A 25,928-nucleotide genomic window follows, 5' to 3' on the forward strand; every position below is an offset into this window, starting at 1 on the left:
ACAAAACATGGTACAGACATTATTGGTCACAGACAACAGCACAAAACATGGTACAGACATTATTGGTCACAGACAACAGCACAAAACATGGTACAGACATTATTGGTCACAGACAACAGCACAAAACATGGTACAGACATTATTGGTCACAGACAACAGCACAAAACATGGTACAGACATTATTGGTCACAGACAACAGCACAAAACATGGTACAGACATTATTGGTCACAGACAACAGCACAAAACATGGTACAGACATTATTGGTCACAGACAACAGCACAAAACATGGTACAGACATTATTGGTCACAGACAACAGCACAAAACATGGTACGGACATTATTGGTCACAGACAACAGCACAAAACATGGTACGGACATTATTGGTCACAGACAACAGCACAAAACATGGTACAGACATTATTGGTCACAGACAACAGCACAAAACATGGTACAGACATTATTGGTCACAGACAACAGCACAAAACATGGTACAGACATTATTGGTCACAGACAACAGCACAAAACATGGTACAGACATTATTGGTCACAGACAACAGCACAAAACATGGTACAGACATTATTGGTCACAGACAACAGCACAAAACATGGTACAGACATTATTGGTCACAGACAACAGCACAAAACATGGTACAGACATTATTGGTCACAGACAACAGCACAAAACATGGTACAGACATTATTGGTCACAGACAACAGCACAAAACATGGTACAGACATTATTGGTCACAGACAACAGCACAAAACATGGTACAGACATTATTGGTCACAGACAACAGCACAAAACATGGTACAGACATTATTGGTCACAGACAACAGCACAAAACATGGTACAGACATTATTGGTCACAGACAACAGCACAAAACATGGTACAGACATTATTGGTCACAGACAACAGCACAAAACATGGTACAGACATTATTGGGCACAGACAACAGCACAAAACATGGTACAGACATTATTGGTCACAGACAACAGCACAAAACATGGTACAGGCATTTTTGGTCACAGACAACAGCACAAAACATGGTACAGACATTATTGGGCACAGACAACAGCACAAAACATGGTACAGACATTATTGGTCACAGACAACAGCACAAAACATGGTACAGACATTATTGGGCACAGACAACAGCACAAAACAGTACAGACATTATTGATTGGTCACAGACAACAGCACAAAACATGGTACAGACATTATTGGGCACAGACAACAGCACAAAACATGGTACAGACATTATTGGGCACAGACAACAGCACAAAACATGGTACAGACATTATTGGTCACAGACAACAGCACAAAACATGGTACAGACATTATTGGGCACAGACAACAGCACAAAACATGGTACAAACATTATTGGTCACAGACAACAGCACAAAACATGGTACAGACATTATTGGTCACAGACAACAGCACAAAACATGGTACAGACATTATTGGTCACAGACAACAGCACAAAACATGGTACAGACATTATTGGTCACAGACAACAGCACAAAGGGCCAGAAGGTAGAGACAACAATGCATCATACAAAGCAGCCACAACTGTCAGTAAGAGTGTCCATGACTGAGTGTTTGAATGAAGAGATTGAGATACAAATGTCCAGTTTGAGTGTTTGTTGCAGCTCGTTCCAGTCGCTAGTCGCAGCGAACTGAAAAGACGAGCGACCCAGGGATGTGTGTGCTTTGGGGACATTTAACAGGATGTGATGTGTCCTATAAGGCAGAATGGGTGTTGTATGTGGAGGATGAGGGCTGCAGTAGATATCTCAGATACAGGAGAGAGAGGCCTGGGAGGGTTTTATAAATAATCATCAAACAGTGGGTCTTGTGACAGATATACAGAGATGACCAGTTTACAGAGGAGTATAGAGTGCAGTGATGTGTCCTATAAGGAGCATTGGTGGTAAATCTGATGGCTGAATGGTAAAGATCATCTAGCCACTCGAGAGCATCCTTAACTGACAATCTATAAATGACGTCTCCGTAATCTAGCATGGGTAGGATGGTCATCTGAATTAGGGTGCTGGGGTGAAAGAGGACCGACCACGATAGAGGAAACCAAGTCTAGATTTAACTTTAGCCTGCAGCTTTGGTATGTGCTGATAGAAGGACAGTGTACCTTCTAGCCACTCTCAAGCACTTATATGAGGTGACTACCTCAAGCTCTAAACCCTCAGGAGGTAGTAGTCACACCTGCGGGGAGAGGGGCATTCTTCTTACCAAACCACATGACCTTTGTTTTGGAGGTGTTCAGAACAAGGTTAAGGGCAGAGAAAGCTTTGTTGTAGAGCGTTTAACACCGAATCCGGGGAGGGGCCAGCTAAGTATAATACTGTATCATCTGCATATAAATTGATGAGAGAGCTTTCTACTGCCTGAGCTATGTTGTTGATGTAAATTAAGAGCGTGGGGCCTAGGATTGAGCCTTGGTGACAAGCAGTGGCTGAGACAGCAGATGTTCTGACTTTATACACTGCACTCTTTGAGAGAGGTAGTTAGCAAACCAGGCCGAAGACCCCTCAGAGACACAAATCCTCCTTAGCCGGCCCACAAGAATAGAATGGTTTACTGTATCAAAATTTCTGGCCAAGTCAATTAAAAATGCAGCATCACATTGCTGAGAATGAATGGCAATGGTGACATCATTGAGGACATTTAAGGTTGCAGTTACACATCCATAACCTGAGCCGAAACCAGATTGCATACCAGAGAGGACTATAGACATCTAGAAAGCCAGTCAGTTGATTATTATCACGTTTTCCCAACACTTTTGATGAACATGGCAAAATAGATATATACCTATAACAGTTCGGATCAGCTTGATCTCCCCTTTAAATAAAGGACACACCGTGGCTGCCTTCTAAGCAATGGGAACCTCCTCAGAGAGGAGAGACACGTTACAAATGTCAGAGATAGGCTTGGCGATGATAGGGGCAGCAACCTTAAAGAAGAAAGGGACTAAACCATCTGACCCAGAGGTTTTTTTGTGGTCAAGTTTAAGGAGCTCCTTTAGCACCTCAGACTCAGTGACAGCCTGCAGGGAGAAACGTTGTAGCATGGCAGGGGAATAGAGAGAGGAGGATCGGGCTCGTCGCATTAGAAGGGGTGGGAGATTAGGACATGTTGGACGGGCTATGAGGCATGGCTGAGTGAAATAGGAATCCGGACTTAATGAAGTGGTGATTAAAGAGCTCAGCCATTTGCTTCTTGTCAGTAACAACCACATCATCAACATTATGGGACATGGGCAGCTGTGAGGAGGAGGGTTTATTCTCCAGGTCTTTAACTGTTTTCCAGAACTTCTTGGGGTTAAACCCACAGAGAGAGAACTGCTCCTTAAAGTAACTAACTTTGGCCTTCCGGATAGCCTGAGTGTACGTATTTCTCATTTGCCTGAACGAGAGCCAGTCAGCCTGAGAATGCGTGTGCCGAGCCTTTGGCCAAATGCCATTCTTGAGGTGGAGTAACTGCAAGATCACAGTCGAACCAGTGGCTAAACCTATTTCCAAGCGTCTTCGTCAGAGGGGATCAAGCTGATTCTATACTATTTTACAGAGGCCAATTCATGGAGGAATGCTTGCGCATTAATGTTTTTTTAGCAAGTCTCTATGACAAATCAGGACAGGTCGTTTCACTGAGCAGCCATTACGAACACAGGCTGTAAAACAGTGATCACTAAGGTCATTACAGAAAACACCAGACTGATACCTTTCAGGATTATTTGTGAGGATAACATCAAGGAGAGCAGCCTTTTCAGGGTGTTTGGAATCATACCTTGTGCAATTGGTAATCATCTGAGAAAGATTTCGGGATTCCAATTGCTTTAGGACGAGGTCAGGTGTTTATTTAAAAACATTTTTTTGAACCTTTATTCAAATCAAATCAAATTAATTTTATATAGCCCTTCGTACATAAGCTGATATCTCAAAGTGCTGTACAGAAACCCAGCCTAAAACCCCAAACAGCAAGCAATGCAGGTGTAGAAGCACGGTGGTGAAAACAGCAGGTCTGGGACAGGTAGCACGTCCGGTGGACAGGTCAGGATTCCATAGCCGCAGGCAGAACAGTTGACACTGGAGCAGCAGCAGGTGGACTGGGGACAGCAAGGAGCCATCATGCCAGGTAGTCCTGAGGCATGGTCCTAGGGCTCAGGTCCTCCGATAGAGAGAAAGAAAGAGAGAAGGAGAGAATTAGAGAACGCACACTTAGATTCACACAGGACACCGAATAGGACAGGAGAAGTACTCCAGATATAACAAACTGACCCTAGCCCCCGACACATAAACTACTGCAGCATACATACTGGAGGCTGAAACGGTTCAGACAGTGTAAGGGGCCAGTAGAGAGCTTAGGGCAGGTTGGGTACAGGCCGGTGCTGATGGAGGACGGTAGCACCCAGGAACAGTCAACAAAGGGCTATTTGAAAGTTTAATGCTTAAAAACAGCAAATCAGACTGGGGACAGACTTGGTGGAGACAACCGAGCACTGAAGGTGATCCTTGGTAAAGATGGCCATTCCCTCACCTTTGGAAGATCTGTCTTACTGAAAAAGGTTATAACCCGAAAAGTTATCAGTATTCAAAACACTCTTCCTTAACCACGTCTCAGTCATGACCAACACATCTAGATTGGAGCTGTGAACCCATACTTTCAATTGATCCATTTTAGGTAATACGCTTCTCGTGTTAACGTGCAGAAAACCCTGGCTTTTACGAGAGCTAATCAGGGAATCAGATATCAGAGCACGAGTCAGAATTGGGGCGAACAACAGTAGATGCGCCAGGGTGTACATGCACATTTCCAGATATCATCAGCAGTAATACAATCAAGGTACAGCGGAAGGTCAGTCAATCCGGAAAATGTCAAGGACTTCGAAAGTTTCTTCAAGTGCAGTCGCAAAAACCATCAAGCACTTTGATGAAACTGGTTCTCAGGAGGACCGCCATAGGAAAGGAAGACCCAGAGTTACCTCTGCTACAGATGATAAGTTCATTAGAGTTACCAGCCTCAGAAATTGCAGCCCAAATAAATGCTTCACAGTTCAAGTAACATACACATCTCAACATCAACTGTTCAGAGGAGACTGCTTGAATCAGGCCTTCATGGTTGAATTGCTGCAAAGAAACCACCACTAAAGGACACCAATAAGAACCAGAGACTTGCTTGGGCCAAGAGACACGAGCAATGGACATTAGACTGGGGGAAATCTGTCCTTTAGTCTGACGAGTCCAAATTTAAGATTTTTGGTTCTTACTGCCGTGTCTTTGTGAGACTCAGAGTAGGTGTACGGATGATCTCCGTATGTGTGGTTTCCACCGTGAAGCATGAAGGAGGAGGTGTGGGGGTGCTTTGCTGGTGACACTGTCAGTGATTTATTTAGAATTCAAGGCACACTTAACCAGCATGGCTACCACAGCATTCTGCAGTGATACACCATCCCATCTGGTTTGCGCTTAGTGGGACTATCATTTGTTTTTCAACAGGACAATGACCCAACACACCTCCAGGCTGTGTAAGGGCTATTTGACCAAGGAGGGGAGTGATGGAGTGCTGCATCAGATGACCTGGCCTCCAGAATAACCCGACCTCAACCCAGTTGAGATGGTTTGGGATGAGTTGGACCTCAGAGTGAAGGAAAAGCAGCCAGCAAGTGCTCAGCATATGTGAGAACTCCTTGAAGACTGTTGGAAAAGCATTCCAGGTGAAGCTGGTTGAGAGAATGGCAAGAGTGTACAAAGCTGTCATCAAGGAAAAGGGTGGCTACTTTGAAGAATCTCGTATTTTAATTTATTTAACACTTTTTTGGTTACCTCGTGATTCCAAATGTGTTATTTCATACTTGTGATGTCTTCACTATTATTCTATAATGTAGGAAAAAGAAAGGAAAACCCTTGAATGAGTAGTTGTGTCCAAAAATACAACGATTATAACAGCGAGAACTAGGAAGAGAAAGACGGGGAGATGAACAGGAGATATAAAGAGAGAGTAAAATGAGCAAGACTGCTTTGGTTAGCACATCATTACCAGCCTGTTGCTTTGAACCCAGCAGGAGCTGCAAGTGCACCTGTCTCGCACACCTGTTTAAGACAAAGCCACACGGGCTGTTCAGTTGATGTATCATTCATTTGTTGTTCTTTTCCCTCCATCCATTCAGTCTGGTTCAAGTGGCAACAGCTGACTCACCCGTCAGGCTCAGGTGGCTGTAGGGTTTAACATTTAACATAAATCAGTCTATTTAGTTACACAACATCACCCACACGGAATGATGCAATGCTATCGTTGAGTGATGATAGTTGGCTGACCTGCCAACCAACAACCGGCAGCCATTAACCTTTCACCCTGGTGTGTAATACTATCAGCCTCAAAACATCAGTTGAACAGGTTTACACTTTGATGATGTCGGCACACACACACACACACACACACACACACACACACACACACACACACACACACACACACACACACACACACACACACACACACACACACACACACACACACACACACACACACACACACACACACACACACACACACACACACACACAGAATTGGATAACCTCAATAATATGTAACTAATAATATCAAACTTCTCGTCTCGATGCTGACGTTGCCAACAGAGCATTCAACTCTAGATGGTTCTTTGTCAATAGTTAAATGCTTACAAATGCAGAACAAATTTCATTTCAGTTACCTGTTGGTACAAACACTGGAGATCCTGCTCATTTCCTGGTTTAGAACCTTTTTGACCTGTGATGTCGTGTTTTGCTCATTCCACTGTCATGCTCTGCCAAGTTCCAACCTGACTTGAAAGTTCCTCCTCAGCATGATGTTTTCTGATTCATTTTCCCTTCGGTGCGCAACTGAACATCATGTTAGTTGTTTTGGGAGAGAGGCGCCTTCTCCTCTCCTCCTTACGCTTTCAACAAAAGTCCTTTTTTCTGTGGCGAAGTTTGGACAGTTTAGACGTGTGTTGAGAAGGGTAGCTGTATACCGTCATTGCCTGTCTTTAAATCAGTATTGACTACCTCCGTGAGGTTGTCCTGAGATTTAGAGTATAATGCTTCATTACATCTCTGCCTCTCTCTCTCTCTTTAACTGAAGGTTTTCTCTCTATCTGAAGGTTTTCTCTGTACACTACTTTATTCATTGTCTTGTTGTATTGTTTCCTACAGAGAAGCTGTTTGGAGAGATCCTGAGCTGGGACCTAGAGGAGGCTGTGTCTCAGCTGCCTCTGAAGCCAGGCCAGTCTGTCACCCTCACTGTTAACGTCAAGGTCAGACTGGACTTCTCTGGAGGAGAGAACCTGCTACAGGACCTCAACGACGGTGAGTGGTTGAAATTCCAGATGAGCCCCAAATGTCTCCCAATCAAAATGATCCAGGCGCTCTGCGACCAACTTTGTCAATAGAACCTAAACTCTTTTAGACAGGAGACAACATACATGGATTACCAGCACCCCCACACTCAACAACAGTGTTGTTCCCAATATAGCACCATTCTATTGGTTTTGGGTTTTGCCTTTCTGGAAAGCATTAGGTTCCCAGCTCCATGGCCCCATAGCACTGGTTAAACATGTACTGGATGCAGAGTTGAGTCTCTGTGTACTGCCCAACCCAGTAGCTGAGTGTTCCAGAGAGGTGTTGAGACTGAGGTTAGTTATCTCATCAAACATTTAACAGACATAACCATGCAAACAGCGGACTTCAGCCCTCTCTCCTTTATTTATCTGCCTCCCTCATGTCCTTTCTCTGTCTCCCACTCTCTCTGTACTCTTTCTCCTATGTGATGTGCTCCTGCATACATGAGAAGAGACCAGAGGAGAATAGAACTGAACTGACATGTTTAACTCAGCGGCCCATACCCCTCTCTCTCTCTCTCTCTCTCTCTCTCTCTCTCTCTCTCTCTCTCTCTCTCTCTCTCTCTGTCTCTCTGTCTCTCTGTCTCTCTCTCTGTCTCTCTCTCTGTCTCTCTCTCTGTCTCTCTCTCTCTGTCTCTCTCTCTGTCTCTCTCTCTCTGTCTCTCTCTCTCTCTCTCTCTCTCTCTGTCTGTCTGTCTGTCTGTCTCTCTCTGTCTCTCTCTGTCTGTCTCTCTCTCTGTCTCTCTCTCTGTCTCTCTCTCTGTCTCTCTCTCTGTCTCTCTCTCTGTCTCTCTCTCTGTCTCTCTCTCTCTGTCTTTCTCTCTCTGTCTCTCTCTCTCTGTCTTTCTCTCTCTGTCTCTCTCTCTCTGTCTCTCTCTCTCTCTATCTTTGAGGCTATTTAACAGATACTCTTTAAAGTTTTAATTAGCGTAGCAGTAAGCATGGCCCCTGAATGACAGAGATAAGGCAAACAGTGCTTCCTTAAACAACAAACCCCTGAAACCCTTGTGTATTTTATTGGTGACATTCTGGACCGACTCTATGTTCTGCTGTAACTGGCTGGATCTTATCTGCTACTCCCAAGTCCTAATATGTAGTTATTTCTCTGTAATGCATTAATACGGTTACTGCTGAGGCTTATTACTGTTATTGTTTAGCGGTGCTCGGAGCTGTGGGTTGATTTGAGTATTGCACCTTGCACTAATTCAAGTTGGAAATGTTGACATTTTGACAAACAGAGTGCTGCATGCTAATATGCCTGATGAGGTTTGGAATTACATTGAATTTGAATTCACTGCAAACTATTGAAAGAACAATGTGGCATAATATGTCTTAAAGACAACATTTTCTGGTTATATTCATGTAGTTCACTGGTTTTGTGGTTGAGAAGACTTCATAGACTCCACATTACAACCAAACAGTCTCTGTTGCTACCAGGTAAATCTGTATTCATGACAACAGCAGGGTGTCTTGGGAAAGACCTCATACTGTAAGGCTAAATAGGCTAAATATCTTCTTCCTTTCGTCCTCAAGTGATAACACCTCAGAAAGGGTTTTGAGGCATTCAGTGCTGTTTCCATTAATATTGACCCCATCCAGCCTGAAGGTGCATGTATAAAACAGACTCTTGGCCCTGTGTGGGAATTGAATGGATCCTTCACCACTGAGCTGCATGTTTAGCGTGGGGATAAGCATCAACCGCTAGCGGATCGCTCCCTCCCGCCGGCTCTCTCTCTCTCGTTCCATATCTCTCTCTCCCTGTCCCTACCTTTCTCTCCCTCTTTCCCTCTCTCCCACCCTCCCTCTACGCCCTCTTTGTAGGATAATTAATGGCAGCTCGTGGCATGCATAGTGTGTCAGAAGCATTCTGATCAGAAATACTCTTATCTCTCTCGCGCTCTCTTTCTTGTCAAATAAAATAAAATTGTATTTCTCACTTGTGCCGAATACAACAGGTTTACTAGACCTTACAGTGAAATGCTTACTCACAAGCCCTTAATCAACAATGAAGATTTAAGAAAAATACCTACATGCAAGTAGTCTGGAAATTACAATATAGAATAATTTTGCACGGCCAATTTTTCAGTTTTTGATTTGTTAAAAAAGTTTGAAATATCCAATAAATGTTGTTCCACTTCATGATTGTGTCCCACTTGTTGTTGATTCTTCACAAAAAAAATACAGTTTTATATCTTTATGTTTGAAGCCTGAATGTGGCAAAAGGTCGCAAAGTTCAAGGGGGCCGAATACTTTCGCAAGGCACTGTACATTGATTGAAGTGGATTTAACAAGGGACCTGGTCAGTCTGTCATGGAAAGAGTATGTTTGTACACTCAGTGTATGTAGTCCATAGTACATACGGAGGTACTCCAAACATAACTGATCTCAAAAATCTATTCTATCACCCATGTACTGTAGGCAAGGTGTAGGAAGACTGCTGGCTCACCTACTTTCCAGACCACAAGCCTGCAAAGGACCGTTTTACCCTCGGCCGTCCCCTTTTAACTGCTTCCACATCAAATCTAAGTTTATTTGTCACGTGCGCCGAATACAACAGGTGTAGTATAGAACAGTGAAATGCTTACTTACAGGCTCTTAACCAATAGTGCGAAAAAAAGGTGTGTGTGTGTGTGTGTGTGTGTGTGTGTGTGTGTGTGTGTGTGTGTGTGTGTGTGTGTGTGTGTGTGTGTGTGTGTGTGTGTGTAGGTAAGTAAAGAAATAAAACAACAGTAAAAAGACATTTGAAAATAACAGTATCAAGACTATATACAAACACCTGTTAGTCAGGCTTATTGAGGTGGGAGCACTGGTTGGTCGAGGCCAATTGAGGTAGTATGTACATGAATGTATAGTTAAAGTGACTATGCAGCAGTGTAAAAAGAGGGGTTGGGTTGGGGGGAGGCACACAATGTAAATAGTCTGGGGAGCCATTTGATTACCTGTTCAGGATTATTATGGCTTGGGGGTAAAAACTGTTGAGAAGCCTTTTTGTCCTAGACTTGGCACTCCGGTACCGCTTGCCATGCAGTAGTAGAGAGGCCTTTTAGAGAGAGTCACCATGACCTCAGCCCTTACACATATTTTTTGGAAAGAACATGAGAAGAACAAGATGTAATTTCCTCTGATCGTGGTTTGAAAAGAAAGAGAGGAAAGGGGCTGATGAGAGAGAGAAGGGCTCCGTTTAACCAAACTAAAGGACTATGGCCCCCTAGCACTCACATCTGTCATCTACAGGCAATGCAATCGCCATCGCACTGCACACTGCCCTAACCCATCTGGATAAGAGGATGTATGTAAGAAAGCTGTTCATTGACTATAGCTCAGCATTCAACACCATAGTACCCTCCAAGCTCATCATTAAACTCAGGTCCTGGGTCTGAACCCGCCCTGTGCAACTTGGTCCTGGACTTCCTGACGAGCCGCCCCCAGCTGGTGAAGGTAGGAAACAACATCTCCACTTCGCTAATCTTCAACACAGGGGACCCACAAGGGTGCGTGCTCAGCCCCCTCCTGTACTCCCTGTTCACCCATGACTGTGTGGCAAGGCCGCCTCAAACTCAATCTACTTTGCAGACAACACAACAGTAGTAGACCTGATTACCAACAATGATGAGACAGCCAAAAGGGAGAAAGGTGAGGGCCCTGGTGGAGTGGCGCTAGGAAAATAACTTCTCCCTCAACGGGCTCTAAAGAGGGTGGTGCATCCTGTTCACCCCGCTACCATCCAGAAGGTGAGGTCAGTACAGGTGTATCAAAGATGGGACCGAGAGACTGAAAAACAGCTTCTGTTTCAATCAGACTGTTAAATAGCCATCACTAGCCGACTACCACCCGGTTACTCAACCCTGCTGGCAATATAGACATGGAATCACTGGTCACTTTAAAAATGTTTACATCCTGCTTTACTAATTTCCTATGTATGTACTGTATTCTATTCTACTGTATTTTAGTCAGTGCCACTCCGACATTGCTCGTCCTAATATTTATGTATTTCATAATTCCATTATTTTACTTTTAGATTTCTGTGTATTGTTGTGAATTGTTGAATGCTACTGCACTGTTGAAGCTAGAAACATAAGCATTTTGAAACACCGGCAATAACATCTGCTAAATATGTGACCAATAAAATGTGGATTTGATGAGACAGATAAAGCCATTGAGAACAGGGGGTTGCAGAGGAGCCGAGGGGTTCATTCATTGATTCATACCTAGACCAGTTTATCCCTCTCATTGAGTCGAGAGGGGTACTACAAAGCCAGATCAATGAGGTAGCCAGCTAACTTTGATAAACGGCAGGCGGCAGGTAGCCTAGTGGTACCCTAGTGATGGGCGGCAGGTAACCTAGTGGTACCCTAGTGATGGGCGGCAGGTAGCCTAGTGGTACCCTAGTGATGGGCGGCAGGTAGCCTAGTGGTACCCTAGTGATGGGCGGCAGGTAGCCTAGTGGTACCCTAGTGATGGGCGGCAGGTAGCCTAGTGGTACCCTAGTGATGGGCGGCAGGTAGCCTAGTGGTACCCTAGTGATGGGCCAGGTAGCCTAGTGGTACCCTAGTGATGGGCGGCAGGTAGCCTAGTGGTACCCTAGTGATGGGCCAGGTAGCCTAGTGGTACCCTAGTGATGGGCGGCAGGTAGCCTAGTGGTACCCTAGTGATGGGCGGCAGGTAGCCTAGTGGTACCCTAGTGATGGGCGGCAGGTAGCCTAGTGGTACCCTAGTGATGGGCGGCAGGTAGCCTAGTGGTACCCTAGTGATGGGCGGCAGGTAACCTAGTGGTACCCTAGTGATGGGCGGCAGGTAGCCTAGTGGTACCCTAGTGATGGGGGCGGCAGGTAGCCTAGGTGGTAACCTAGTGATGGATGGGCGGCAGGTAGCCTAGTGGTACCCTAGTGATGGGCGGCAGGTAGCCTAGTGGTACCCTAGTGATGGGCGGCAGGTAGCCTAGTGGTACCCTAGTGATGGGCGGCAGGTAGCCTAGTGGTACCCTAGTGATGGGCGGCAGGTAGCCTAGTGGTACCCTAGTGATGGGATGGGCGGCAGGTAGCCTAGTGGTACCCTAGTGATGGGCGGCAGGTAACCTAGTGGTACCCTAGTGATGGGCGGCAGGTAGCCTAGTGGTACCCTAGTGATGGGCGGCAGGTAGCCTAGTGGTACCCTAGTGATGGGCGGCAGGTAGCCAGTGGTACCCTAGTGATGGGCGGCAGGTAGCCAGCTAACCTTGATAAATGGGCGGCAGGCGGCAGGATAGCCTAGTGGTACCCTAGTGATGGGCGGCAGGTAGCCTAGTGGTACCCTAGTGATGGGCGGCAGGTAGCCTAGTGGTACCCTAGTGATGGGCGGCAGGTAGCCTAGTGGTACCCTAGTGATGGGCGGCAGGTAGCCTAGTGGTACCCTAGTGATGGGCGGCAGGTAGCCTAGTGGTACCCTAGTGATGGGCGGCAGGTAGCCTAGTGGTACCCTAGTGATGGGCGGCAGGTAGCCTAGTGGTACCCTAGTGATGGGCGGCAGGTAGCCTAGTGGTACCCTAGTGATGGGCGGCAGGTAACCTAGTGGTACCCTAGTGATGGGCGGCAGGTAGCCTAGTGGTACCCTAGTGATGGGCGGCAGGTAGCCTAGTGGTACCCTAGTGATGGGCGGCAGGTAGCCTAGTGGTACCCTAGTGATGGGCGGCAGGTAGCCTAGTGGTACCCTAGTGATGGGCGGCAGGTAGCCTAGTGGTACCCTAGTGATGGGCGGCAGGTAACCTAGTGGTACCCTAGTGATGGGCGGCAGGTAGCCTAGTGGTACCCTAGTGATGGGCGGCAGGTAGCCTAGTGGTACCCTAGTGATGGGCGGCAGGTAGCCTAGTGGTACCCTAGTGATGGGCGGCAGGTAGCCTAGTGGTACCCTAGTGATGGGCGGCAGGTAACCTAGTGGTACCCTAGTGATGGGCGGCAGGTAGCCTAGTGGTACCCTAGTGATGGGCGGCAGGTAGCCTAGTGGTACCCTAGTGATGGGCGGCAGGTAGCCTAGTGGTACCCTAGTGATGGGCGGCAGGTAGCCTAGTGGTACCCTAGTGATGGGCGGCAGGTAGCCTAGTGGTACCCTAGTGATGGGCGGCAGGTAGCCTAGTGGTACCCTAGTGATGGGCGGCAGGTAGCCTAGTGGTACCCTAGTGATGGGCGGCAGGTAGCCTAGTGGTACCCTAGTGATGGGCGGCAGGTAGCCTAGTGGTACCCCCTAGTGATGGGCGGCAGGTAGCCTAGTGGTACCCTAGTGATGGGGTACGGATGGGCAGGTAACCTAGTGGTACCCTAGTGATGGGCGGCAGGTAGCCTAGTGGTACCCTAGTGATGGGCGGCAGGTAGCCTAGTGGTACCCTAGTGATGGGCGGCAGGTAGCCTAGTGGTACCCTAGTGATGGGCGGCAGGTAGCCTAGTGGTACCCTAGTGATGGGCGGCAGGTAGCCTAGTGGTACCCTAGTGATGGGCGGCAGGTAGCCTAGTGGTACCCTAGTGATGGGCGGCAGGTAGCCTAGTGGTACCCTAGTGATGGGCGGCAGGTAGCCTAGTGGTACCTAGTGATGGGCGGCAGGTAGCCTAGTGGTACCCTAGTGATGGGCGGCAGGTAGCCTAGTGGTACCCTAGTGATGGGCGGCAGGTAGCCTAGTGGTACCCTAGTGATGGGCGGCAGGTAGCCTAGTGGTACCCCTAGTGATGGGCGGCAGGTAGCCTAGTGGTACCCTAGTGATGGGCGGCAGGTAGCCTAGTGGTACCCTAGTGATGGGCGGCAGGTAGCCTAGTGGTACCCTAGTGATGGGCGGCAGGTAGCCTAGTGGTACCCTAGTGATGGGCGGCAGGTAGCCTAGTGGTACCCTAGTGATGGGCGGCAGGTAGCCTAGTGGTACCCTAGTGATGGGCGGCAGGTAGCCTAGTGGTACCCTAGTGATGGGCGGCAGGTAGCCTAGTGGTACCCTAGTGATGGGCGGCAGGTAGCCTAGTGGTACCCTAGTGATGGTCGGCAGGTAGCCAGGTGGTACCCTAGTGATGGGCGGCAGGTAGCCTAGTGGTACCCTAGTGATGGGCGGCAGGTAGCCTAGTGGTACCCTAGTGATGGGCGGCAGGTAGCCTGGTGGTACCCTAGTGATGGGCGGCAGGTAGCCAGGTGGTACCCTAGTGATGGGCGGCAGGTAGCCTAGTGGTACCCTAGTGATGGGCGGCAGGTAACCTAGTGGTACCCTAGTGATGGGCGGCAGGTAACCTAGTGGTACCCTAGTGATGGGCGGCAGGTAGCCAGGTGGTACCCTAGTGATGGGCGGCAGGTAGCCAGGTGGTACCCTAGTGATGGGCGGCAGGTAGCCAGGTGGTACCCTAGTGATGGGCGGCAGGTAACCTAGTGGTACCCTAGTGATGGGCGGCAGGTAGCCAGGTGGTATCCTAGTGATGGGCGGCAGGTAGCCAGGTGGTACCCTAGTGATGGGCGGCAGGTAACCTAGTGGTACCCTAGTGATGGGCGGCAGGTAACCTAGTGGTACCCTAGTGATGGGCGGCAGGTAACCTAGTGGTACCCTAGTGATGGTCGGCAGGTAGCCAGGTGGTACCCTAGTGATGGTCGGCAGGTAGCCAGGTGGTACCCTAGTGATGGGCGGCAGGTAACCTAGTGGTACCCTAGTGATGGGCGGCAGGTAACCTAGTGGTACCCTAGTGATGGGCGGCAGGTAACCTAGTGGTACCCTAGTGATGGGCGGCAGGTAACCTAGTGGTACCCTAGTGATGGGCGGCAGGTAACCTAGTGGTACCCTAGTGATGGTCGGCAGGTAGCCTAGTGGTACCCTAGTGATGGTCGGCAGGTAGCCAGGTGGTACCCTAGTGATGGGCGGCAGGTAGCCTAGTGGTACCCTAGTGATGGGCGGCAGGTAGCCTAGTGGTACCCTAGTGATGGGCGGCAGGTAGCCTAGTGGTACCCTAGTGATGGGCGGCAGGTAGCCAGGTGGTACCCTAGTGATGGGCGGCAGGTAGCCTAGTGGTACCCTAGTGATGGGCGGCAGGTAGCCTAGTGGTACCCTAGTGATGGTCGGCAGGTAGCCTAGTGGTACCCTAGTGATGGTAGCCTAGTGGTACCCTAGTGATGGGCGGCAGGTAGCCTAGTGGTACAGGTAGCCTAGTGGTACCCTAGTGATGGGCGGCAGGTAGCCTAGTGGTACCCTAGTGATGGGCGGCAGGTAGCCAGGTGGTACCCTAGTGATGGGCGGCAGATAGCCAGGTGGTACCCTAGTGATGGGCGGCAGGTAGCCAGGTGGTACCCTAGTGATGGGCGGCAGGTAGCCTAGTGGTACCCTAGTGATGGGCGGCAGGTAGCCAGGTGGTACCCTAGTGATGGGCGGCAGGTAGCCAGGTGGTACCCTAGTGATGGGCGGCAGGTAGCCTAGTGGTACCCTAGTGATGGGCGGCAGGTAGCCTGGTGGTACCCTAGTGATGGGCGGCAGGTAGCCAGGTGGTACCCTAGTGATGGGCGGCAGGTAGCCTAGTGGTACCCTAGTGATGGGCGGCAGGTAGCCTAGTGGTACCCTAGTGATGGGCGGCAGGTAGCCTAGTGGTACCCTAGTGATGGGCGGCAGGTAACCTAGTGGTACCCTAGTGATGGGCGGCAGGTAGCCTAGTGGTACCCTAGTGATGGGCGGTAGCCTAGTGGTACCCTAGGATGGGCGGAGCCTAGTGGTACCCTAGTGATGGGCGGCAGGTAGCCTAGTGGTACCCTAGTGATGGGCGGCAGGTAGCCTAGTGGTACCCTAGTGATGGGCGGCAGGTAGCCTAGTGGTACCCTAGTGATGGGCGGCAGGTAGCCTAGTGGTACCAGGTAGCCTAGTGATGGATGGGCGGCAGGTAGCCTAGTGGTACCCTAGTGATGGGCGGCAGGTAGCCTAGTGGTACCCTAGTGATGGTCGGCAGGTAGCCTAGTGGTACCCTAGTGATGGTCGGCAGGTAGCCTAGTGGTACCCTAGTGATGGGCGGCAGGTAGCCTAGTGGTACCCTAGTGATGGTCGGCAGGTAGCCTAGTGGTACCCTAGTGATGGTCGGCAGGTAGCCTAGTGGTACCCTAGTGATGGTCGGCAGGTAGCCTAGTGGTACCCTAGTGATGGGCGGCAGGTAGCCTAGTGGTACCCTAGTGATGGTCGGCAGGTAGCCTAGTGGTACCCTACTGATGGTCGGCAGGTAGCCTAGTGGTACCCTAGTGATGGGCGGCAGGTAACCTAGTGGTACCCTAGTGATGGGCGGCAGGTAACCTAGTGGTACCCTAGTGATGGTCGGCAGGTAGCCTAGTGGTACCCTAGTGATGGTCGGCAGGTAGCCTAGTGGTACCCTAGTGATGGTCGGCAGGTAGCCTAGTGGTACCCTAGTGATGGTCGGCAGGTAGCCTAGTGGTACCCTAGTGATGGTCGGCAGGTATTCCATGTGTCATTTCATAGTTTTGATGTCTTCACTATTATTATACAATTTAGAAAATATATAAAAACCCTTGAATGAGTTGGTGTGTCCAAACTTTTGACTGGAAATGATGCAGACATTTACATTGATGCAATCTACAATCTATTTGCAATATTAAAACTCATCTTCCCCCTACAAAAAGAAGAAAAAAAGAAGATATTCATGCTTCACCAATACTGCCATATCAAGCACCAACTGCTCATTTGATCGAAAATGAGTTCATGTCATTGTTGCAACAGAAAATACATGCTTAATCATGTGGACAAGTATTCTGCCTCTATTGTATCTATTGTATTGTGTTTTGGCGGAAATGGGGTCTTGTTAGCAGTAACTACATAAAGTTACTGTGAAACCAAGGTAAATAAAATACCCTTTTCTCAGTTCCATGCTATGAGCAGTTACGTTCGTTTTGCTTCGTAGGGCAGAATAGAGCTTTCCATAAGTTCTCCTAAACCTGCGTTTACCACAGACCTTCATTTCTGTGTTTATCCCCCCAAAAACATTCATTTCCCTATAGGCTTTGGCCATTTAGCAAAGGCAGAGTTAATGCCTACAAAACAAGATGCCATTACTATTCCTCTCTCTTCCTCTATAATTTAGAAGACACCGTTGCACAAACAACATACTGATTTATGCCTACACCAGCACTGGTATCAGGCTGTAGAAGAGGGAGAGAGACGACTGAAGTGGCGAACTGAGTAAACTATAACAAGTGATACGCCGTTCGGACGCGTGTAATGTCACGTTTAACAAGCCAAACATTGAAATGCTGTTATAGAAGGTCAAGTAAAAACCTAAACGGGTCCGTGCATTAATACTGGTATATTGTAAAATAAGGTATATAGCCCTACTTGGTGATAAGCATTAACAGCTAGCGTCTCTCGCTCTCTCCCCTCTCGCACTCGCACTCGCTCTGCATTGATATGATATATTTTGTGTGTCCATCTCGTTTGAGAGTGATACTCTTTCGTCTGTTTCTCATACCGTAAAATGTACTTGAAATAATTCATTGAGTTTGAGAACGGTATTTGGAACTGATTTGCAGATAAAACGACTAAAATAAGGTAATTATTTGAATGATGGATGGATTGGAGTGATCCTTCTCCTCCCACTGCTTCAAACCTTGATACAGTATATGTGAAGTCAAAATAAACTGGCCTCTGAGTGTATAAAGAACGTGTCACATTGATTGGCTCCAATCTATGTCTACGTGACCTTGCAAATCAACCCTTCATTTTTGGGCCTGGCTCAGGCACAATATGTCATTTCCTTTGTTCTTGGTTTGAATGAGACAGAGCCATTGAGAACATTGTGTTTCGGAGGAGCCGAGACAACACGCACAAACACACCGACCGGGACAGGCTAAAGACATAACATAACTCAGTGTCTGATGGGATTGATGTCATCACACATAGACTAATGGGTTGTAGTTTACAGCAGACATGATTGGTTTCGATGGTGTGAGCACCATACTAAATTACACCGTGTCTGGGTCCTGCTTTTAATGCTGCTGTTCTATTTGTGTGTGTGTTTTATGTTATGTAAGCTCAGTTAGTAAGAGCGTGGCACTAGCAATATCATGGTTGTGGGTAGGACTGTGATGATTATGGAATTTTGAGAGACCATTCACTGTCATGCAAATAGGGCATTGGGCCGCCACGAGCCAGAAGACCTTCAATGCACCTTGGCATAGATTCGCCAAGTGTCTGAAACTCTGTTGAAAGGATGTGACACTATTCTTCCACAAGAAATTCCATAATTTGGTGTTTTGTTGATGTCGGTGGAAAATGCTAAGGTGCCGCTCCGGGATCTCCCATACGTGTTGAATTGGGTTGAGATCTGGTGACTGAGACGGCCATGGCATATGGTTTACCTTATTTTAATGCTCATCAAACCATTCAGAGACCACCCATGGGGAATGGGGGCATTGTCATCCAATGGGGGCATAGCCATGGTAGCCAAAATAATGGCCTGCCAAGCATTTTCATACATGACCCATGATGGAATGTTAATTGCTAAATTAACTCAGGAACTACACCTGTGTGGAAGCACCTGCTTTCAATCTACTTTGTATCTGTAATTTACTCGTGTCTCCATTATTTTGACATAGCCTTGTCCCACCACCATATTTTTCTGCATAAGATCCTGTTGCATGATTTTCTTCCCAACAGCCAAATTAGCAGAATAATACATTACTCTGCAGCAGATATAAAATCTCACCCATTGACAGGGCTCCAGACTAACATCCTCCCCAGCCCATGATTTGGTCGCACAATTTTTTCCCCCGCTGAGTCATGCAATAGAATACATTTGTTATCATTCACCTTCTAAAGTAGTTTGCTGTGCTTTAGACTGTTTAATATACTGAGATGGGAGGCTATTCAAGAAGTAAGAAGTTTCAAGTTTCAATCTAACATGTCCACGCAGGAATGCATGGTTCAAGATATGTTGATGTGCAACCTAATCCAGTGATTGTCATGAATTGTGAGTTGACAATAAACTACTGTTGTTAAACTTTAACAGTGTTCCATAGTAATCATTAGTCCAACAGTTGCAAATGATAGTTTCTATTGGACAAATTAAGGTATGTGTATCACTGTTTCCTTCCGTTTAAGAAAAGTTTTTAAACAGAATTTGGCGGAATGAATATACCCCTGATCACATGTAAACTTTTTATGCAGCCATGTTGTATTCCTTCTTGCATCTATGCACTATCCTCCTCTCACCTTTTCCCTTCGCTTGTGGAATTCAGCTGTATGTGACCAGGCGAGAAAACCTTTCCAAGCCAAACCACATCATAACTGCTACACACAGCCTACATCGTTGTCACCATATTTGTTAAAGTAACGTCATAGTCAACATAGCTAATAGAAATAACACGTTAGTAAACCTGCTACAATCATGCAGTACAGTGTACGGTCAGTAAGCAGTTTAGCAGATACACTGGTGGTCGCCGGTGGCAATAAATTGGTAAAATCAAAAGCTTTCCACAGTGTTGTGTTGGATAGTCATAGCCAGCTAGCTGTCATAGCATCCCTCTGTTTGAGCCGGGTTATTGAGTAGGCTAAACTAGCTAGCTGCATTTTCTAGCAATAATAACGTTTTTTTTAAATGATGAAATATCGCTCTCGCTTCTTTCAATTTTGAAGAAATTAATTTGTTTAAAGCTGTTCAACAATTGTCTTTCTCTCTTTTTGAGTCAACTACTCACCACATTTTATGCACTGCAGTGCAAGCTATCTGTAGTTTATGCTTTCAGTACTAGATTAATTATCTGATATTTTGATTGGTTGGACAACATGTTAGTTCATGCTGCAAGAGCTCTGATATGTTGGAGGACGTCCTCCGGAAGTTGTCATAATTACGGTGTAAGTCTATTGAAGGGGGTAAGAACCATGAGCCTCCCAGGTTTTGTATTGAAGTCAATGTACCCAGAGGAGGACAGAAGCTAGCTGTCCTCTGGCTACACCATGGTAATACCCTACAGAGTGCTGTTGAGGCTACTGTAGACATTCATTGCAAAATGGTGTGTTTTAATCAATTATTTGGTGACGTGAATATATTTAGTATAGTTTTATCTAAAAATGATAACTTTAAAGGTCTCACAATAAAAAATAAAAAATGAAATTCACTGAGGATGGTCCTCCCCTTCCTCCTCTGAGGAGCCTCCACTGAGCATGTTACTGTACAACCACTGTGTTCCAATTTAGGCGTTTATCAGTGCCATTTTCAACCCGTATGAGGGTGTGAGTGTAAAGGGGTACGAGTGTAAAGGGGTACAACTTCTTTTTTTTTATACCATAATGGACAGTTACGCGATTCTACAATAATTTTGCTAGCCCTAGTTGTGGTTTCAATTCCCATAGGGATCACATTCCCTTTCTTAAAATGTATGGAACATGTATGCAATCACTCTACTCATTGGCTTTGGATGAAAGCGTATGCTAAGTAGCATATTTTATATGATTCTGTTTGTGATGGCTGAAGTCTCCAGCCAGTGCTCTAGTCGTCCTCTCCATCTCAATAAGAGCTATTGAGTAGCGTCTGGTTGTCTTAGGGAGGCGGGGAGAAAGTAAAAGCAGTCTGGAGCAGACAGCGTAAACACATTAGCCCATGGATGGTAAAATCTCAGCGTACACAAACGTCATTAAAGGGAATTAAAACAGCCAGGGAGATGCATTTAGAAAAGCCGGCACATTTACAAAGGGACAGGGTGGGGAGGCTGTCAGTGTTGTAACCTTCTTGTTGCTCGTTGCTCCGCTCGCAATGTTCCCAGTGTACCGCAGCTAGAATATCTGTCAGTCTACGGGCTTCTTCGCCGATGTCATTCCGTTTTGGAGTGGAGGGAGTTGCGATTTGTCCTTGCTCGGCAGAGTATGCCTCTTCAGGTAATCACATTACCTTAGCGATATGATTACAGAATATGCAGAAGATTGACAGACTGCATTTATTTGAGGGAAAATAAACAAATCTTTTCTTCAGATATACCTAGATATGACTTTGTGTGAGGTATTCGGCGTGAATGGTCAATTGATATGACGATCAATTGACTGACTTCCCACTATTAAGAAGCTTTTATACGTCTTAATCTTTTCAGTTCTGGAGGCAGGAACCATTGAGACAGCAGCTCTGTCTGTTCCATTCAGCCCAGTGTGTCGACTGAATGGACCTTCATTTCAAGGGACCAAGTCTTATATTGACTCAATCAGCAGAGTGCGGCGGCTGTTTAAAGTGCTATCGAATCCTGACATTAGAACTGAAATATATTTTGGTCAGTCCTATGAACCCCATTATGGACTTAATTGACCAATTATTTATTGAAAATAAATCTCTTTCATAATTGTTGGACATTGATACTTTTCCACTGCTTATTTCATCAAACTTGTCTATGTGAATATCTTTGCACATTTCTTTCAGTCAAACATATTTTATTCCCAAATTAAGAGTACTTAAAAAGGCCATCTTATTAAAGAGATTCTCTAGTAGTTTTGTGTACTTTTGCGAACTTTTTAGCCAGTAGTCCTGAAAGTAGCACTCACGAGCCAAAAGTGGTCCCTGAAAACAGCATTATTTAAAAAAATAAAATGTTTACATTTATTTTAACCCCTTTTTCTCCCCTATTTCATGGTATCCAATTATTAGTAGTTACTATCTTGTCTCATCGCTACAGCTCCCGTACGGGCTCGGGAGAGACGAAGGTTGAAAGTCATGCGTCCTCCGAAACACAACCCAATCAAGCCGCACTGCTTCTTAAGCCAGCGCCATCCAACCCGGAAGCCAGCCTTGGTTAGCGCGCACTGCGCCCGGGCCCGCCGCAGGAGTCGCTGGTGTGCGATGAGACAAGGATATCCCTACCGGCCAAACCCTCCCTAACCCGGACGACGCTAGGCCAATTGTGCATCGCCCCACGGACCTCCCAGTCGTGGCCGGCTGCGACAGAGCCTGGGCGCGAACCCAGAGTCTCTGGTGGCACAGCTAGCACTGTGATGCAGTGCCCTAGACCACTGCGCCACCTGGGAGGCCCGAAAATGGCATTCTACGACACATATGTGCAGATATGTGCACCATGTCATTGCTCTCTCTGTCTCTGCTGTGTCCACTGAGCCGTTGGGCCCGCCCTGTAACCTCATTGGATAAGGCTGGGCAGGCCTCTTGCTAGCAGTCACTCAAATGCGAGGGGCTGAAGCTCACTGGGTGGAAGTTAAATTGCTAGGGGGCTGGCCCACGTGGGGGGAAATAATGGGAAAATGTCACGGCACAGCTTCAAGAAAACAGTCTCTTTCAAACTAGGTGAAACAGTAATTCTGCTCATAGATTATGCATGTAGGAACGACACATTGACACGACAGGTAGCCTAGTGGTTAGAGTCTAGTGGTTAGAGCCTAGTGGTTAGAGCCTAGTGGTTAGAGCCTAGTGGTTAGAGCCTAGTGGTTAGAGCGTTGGACTAGTTACCGATAGTTTGCAAGATGGAATCCCCGAGCTGAAGGTAACAATCTGTTGTTCTGCCCCTGAACAAGACCACTGTTCCCAGGCCGCCATTGAAAATAACAATCTGTTGTTCTGCCCCTGAACAAGACACTGTTCCCAGGCCGCCATTGAAAATAACAATCTGTTGTTCTGCCCCTGAACAAGACACTGTTCCCAGGCCGCCATTGAAAATAACAATCTGTTGTTCTGCCCCTGAACAAGACACTGTTCCCAGGCCGCCATTGAAAATAACAATCTGTTGTTCTGCCCTGAACAAGACACTGTTCCCAGGCCGCCATTGAAAATAACAATCTGTTGTTCTGCCCCTGAACAAGACACTGTTCCCAGGCCGCCATTGAAAATAACAATCTGTTGTTCTGCCCCTGAACAAGACACTGTTCCCAGGCCGCCATTGAAAATAACAATCTGTTGTTCTGCCCCTGAACAAGACACTGTTCCCAGGCCGCCATTGAAAATAACAATCTGTTGTTCTGCCCCTGAACAAGACACTGTTCCCAGGCCGCCATTGAAAATAACTCTGTTGTTCTGCCCCTGAACAAGACACTGTTCCCAGGCCGCCATTGAAAATAACAATCTGTTGTTCTGCCCCTGAACAAGACACTGTTCCCAGGCCGCCATTGAAAATAACAATCTGTTGTTCTGCCCCTGAACAAGACACTGTTCCCAGGCCGCCATTGAAAATAACAATCTGTTGTTCTGCCCTGAACAAGACACTGTTCCCAGGCCGCCATTGAAAAAACAATCTGTTGTTCTGCCCTGAACAAGACACTGTTCCCAGGCCGCCATTGAAAATAACAATCTGTTGTTCTGCCCCTGAACAAGACACTGTTCCCAGGCCGCCATTGAAAATAACAATCTGTTGTTCTGCCCCTGAACAAGACACTGTTCCCAGGCCATTGAAAATAACAATCTGTTGTTCTGCCCCTGAACAAGACACTGTTCCCAGGCCGCCATTGAAAATAACAATCTGTTGTTCTGCCCCTGAACAAGACACTGTTCCCAGGCCGCCATTGAAAATAACAATCTTTGTTCTGCCCCTGAACAAGACACTGTTCCCAGGCCGTCATTGAAAATAACAATCTGTTGTTCTGCCCTGAACAAGACACTGTTCCCAACTTGAAAATAACAATCTGTTGTTCTGCCCCTGAACAAGACACTGTTCCCAGGCCGCCATTGAAAATAACAATCTGTTGTTCTGCCCCTGAACAAGACACTGTTCCCAGGCCGCCATTGAAAATAACAATCTGTTGTTCTGCCCCTGAACAAGACACTGTTCCCAGGCCGCCATTGAAAATAACAATCTGTTGTTCTGCCCCTGAACAAGACACTGTTCCCAGGCCGCCATTGAAAATAACAATCTGTTGTTCTGCCCCTGAACAAGACACTGTTCCCAGGCCGCCATTGAAAATAACAATCTGTTGTTCTGCCCCTGAACAAGACACTGTTCCCAGGCCGCCATTGAAAATAACAATCTGTTGTTCTGCCCCTGAACAAGACACTGTTCCCAGGCCGCCATTGAAAATAACAATCTGTTGTTCTGCCCCTGAACAAGACACTGTTCCCAGGCCGCCATTGAAAATAACAATCTGTTGTTCTGCCCCTGAACAAGACACTGTTCCCAGGCCGTCATTGAAAATAACAATCTGTTGTTCTGCCCCTGAACAAGACACTGTTCCCAGGCCGCCATTGAAAATAACAATCTGTTGTTCTGCCCCTGAACAAGACACTGTTCCCAGGCCGCCATTGAAAATAACAATCTGTTGTTCTGCCCCTGAACAAGACACTGTTCCCAGGCCGTCATTGAAAATAACAATCTGTTGTTCTGCCCCTGAACAAGACACTGTTCCCAGGCCGCCATTGAAAATAACAATCTGTTGTTCTGCCCCTGAACAAGACACTGTTCCCAGGCCGCCATTGAAAATAACAATCTGTTGTTAAATGACTTGCCTATTTAAATAAAGGTCCAAATAAATAAAACACATCCGGCCTAAAGCAGGAAGTTTAAAAAATACTTTTTTGTCGTCAAAGTACCTGAGCATGTCTTTAACAGTTATAAGCCATATAAGCCATACATTCGTAAGCAGTACATAAGCAGCCGTAGATGCAAAATGACAATAAGATGGATGATGGTAGATATGTCGTTCACTTTGTCACCTCACAAGATAAATGTGATGAGGACCATCTCACAGCATTATGAGCAGGGTATTTCTGTCGATCTGGATGATGTGGTTCTGTCTGTAATGCTGTATTTAGTATGACTCAAATGGCTGTGAGTAATGATGGTAATAATTTGTTCAGATCCTGCATTACCTCACTTTCTTATTCCCTCTCTCTTCTCTCCCTCTCATCTCTCTCTCTCTCTCCCTGTTTCCTCATCTCTCTCCATTTCTACTTCTTCTGCTCTCTCTCCCTCCACCTGAAAGAGGCCGCCTGCGTCTTTGTAATTTGGATGTTTGATGTCGTAGTAATGACAGCAGAAAATGTGGGCTTTTGAAAAGAGACACTATTATTTACCCGTCTTATTTCCTCTCCATCTCACATTATCTGCCAGTCTCACCTGGGCTGGGTTACTTGTGAATCATATAGCTCCTAAAATAATACCAGCCGAGGAGTTGGCTATTCTTCTCTCTGTCCCGCCCCTCTCTCCTACTCTGAGACTCCTTGTGAATACTCTCTCTTTCTCTCTCTCTCTTTCTCTCGTTGTGTAGGGAGGAAATTGTCTGTCTACGTGATGCTTCTAATAAACCAATTTATGTTAATGAGGTCAAAGGTCCTCTGCTAGCTCCTCCCAGATTCAACCTCTCTGCCCAAATGTTCAGGTGTTGTCTCTCTCTCTCTCTCTCTCTCACTCTCTCTCTCTCTCTCTCTCTCTCTCTCTCTCTCACTCACTCACTCACTCCTCCACGGAGCAGAACAGGACTTTGTTGCCTTGTATTTTACAGCCTTATGTTCCTCTCCCCTCGAAAGGACATTGAAGAAGCGTTTCTGTTTGCAATGCAATCCGTCATAGGCTCCCTTTTACTACAATATCCTTGACTCACCTTCCAGGAAAAGCAAGTGTCTGTAGAGCCAAAAGGTGGCATTG

General features: G+C 46.8%; 1 pseudogene; it reads left to right on the top strand.

The window, feature by feature from the left end:
- The window catches only part of LOC118377046 (trafficking protein particle complex subunit 9-like), a 459,082-nt pseudogene that overhangs the window by 158,744 nt on the left and 274,410 nt on the right, over positions 1-25,928 (top strand).

This window comes from Oncorhynchus keta, chromosome 19 (genome assembly GCF_023373465.1).
Source record: "Oncorhynchus keta strain PuntledgeMale-10-30-2019 chromosome 19, Oket_V2, whole genome shotgun sequence".
In the NCBI taxonomy this organism is placed as follows: Eukaryota; Metazoa; Chordata; class Actinopteri; order Salmoniformes; family Salmonidae; genus Oncorhynchus; species Oncorhynchus keta.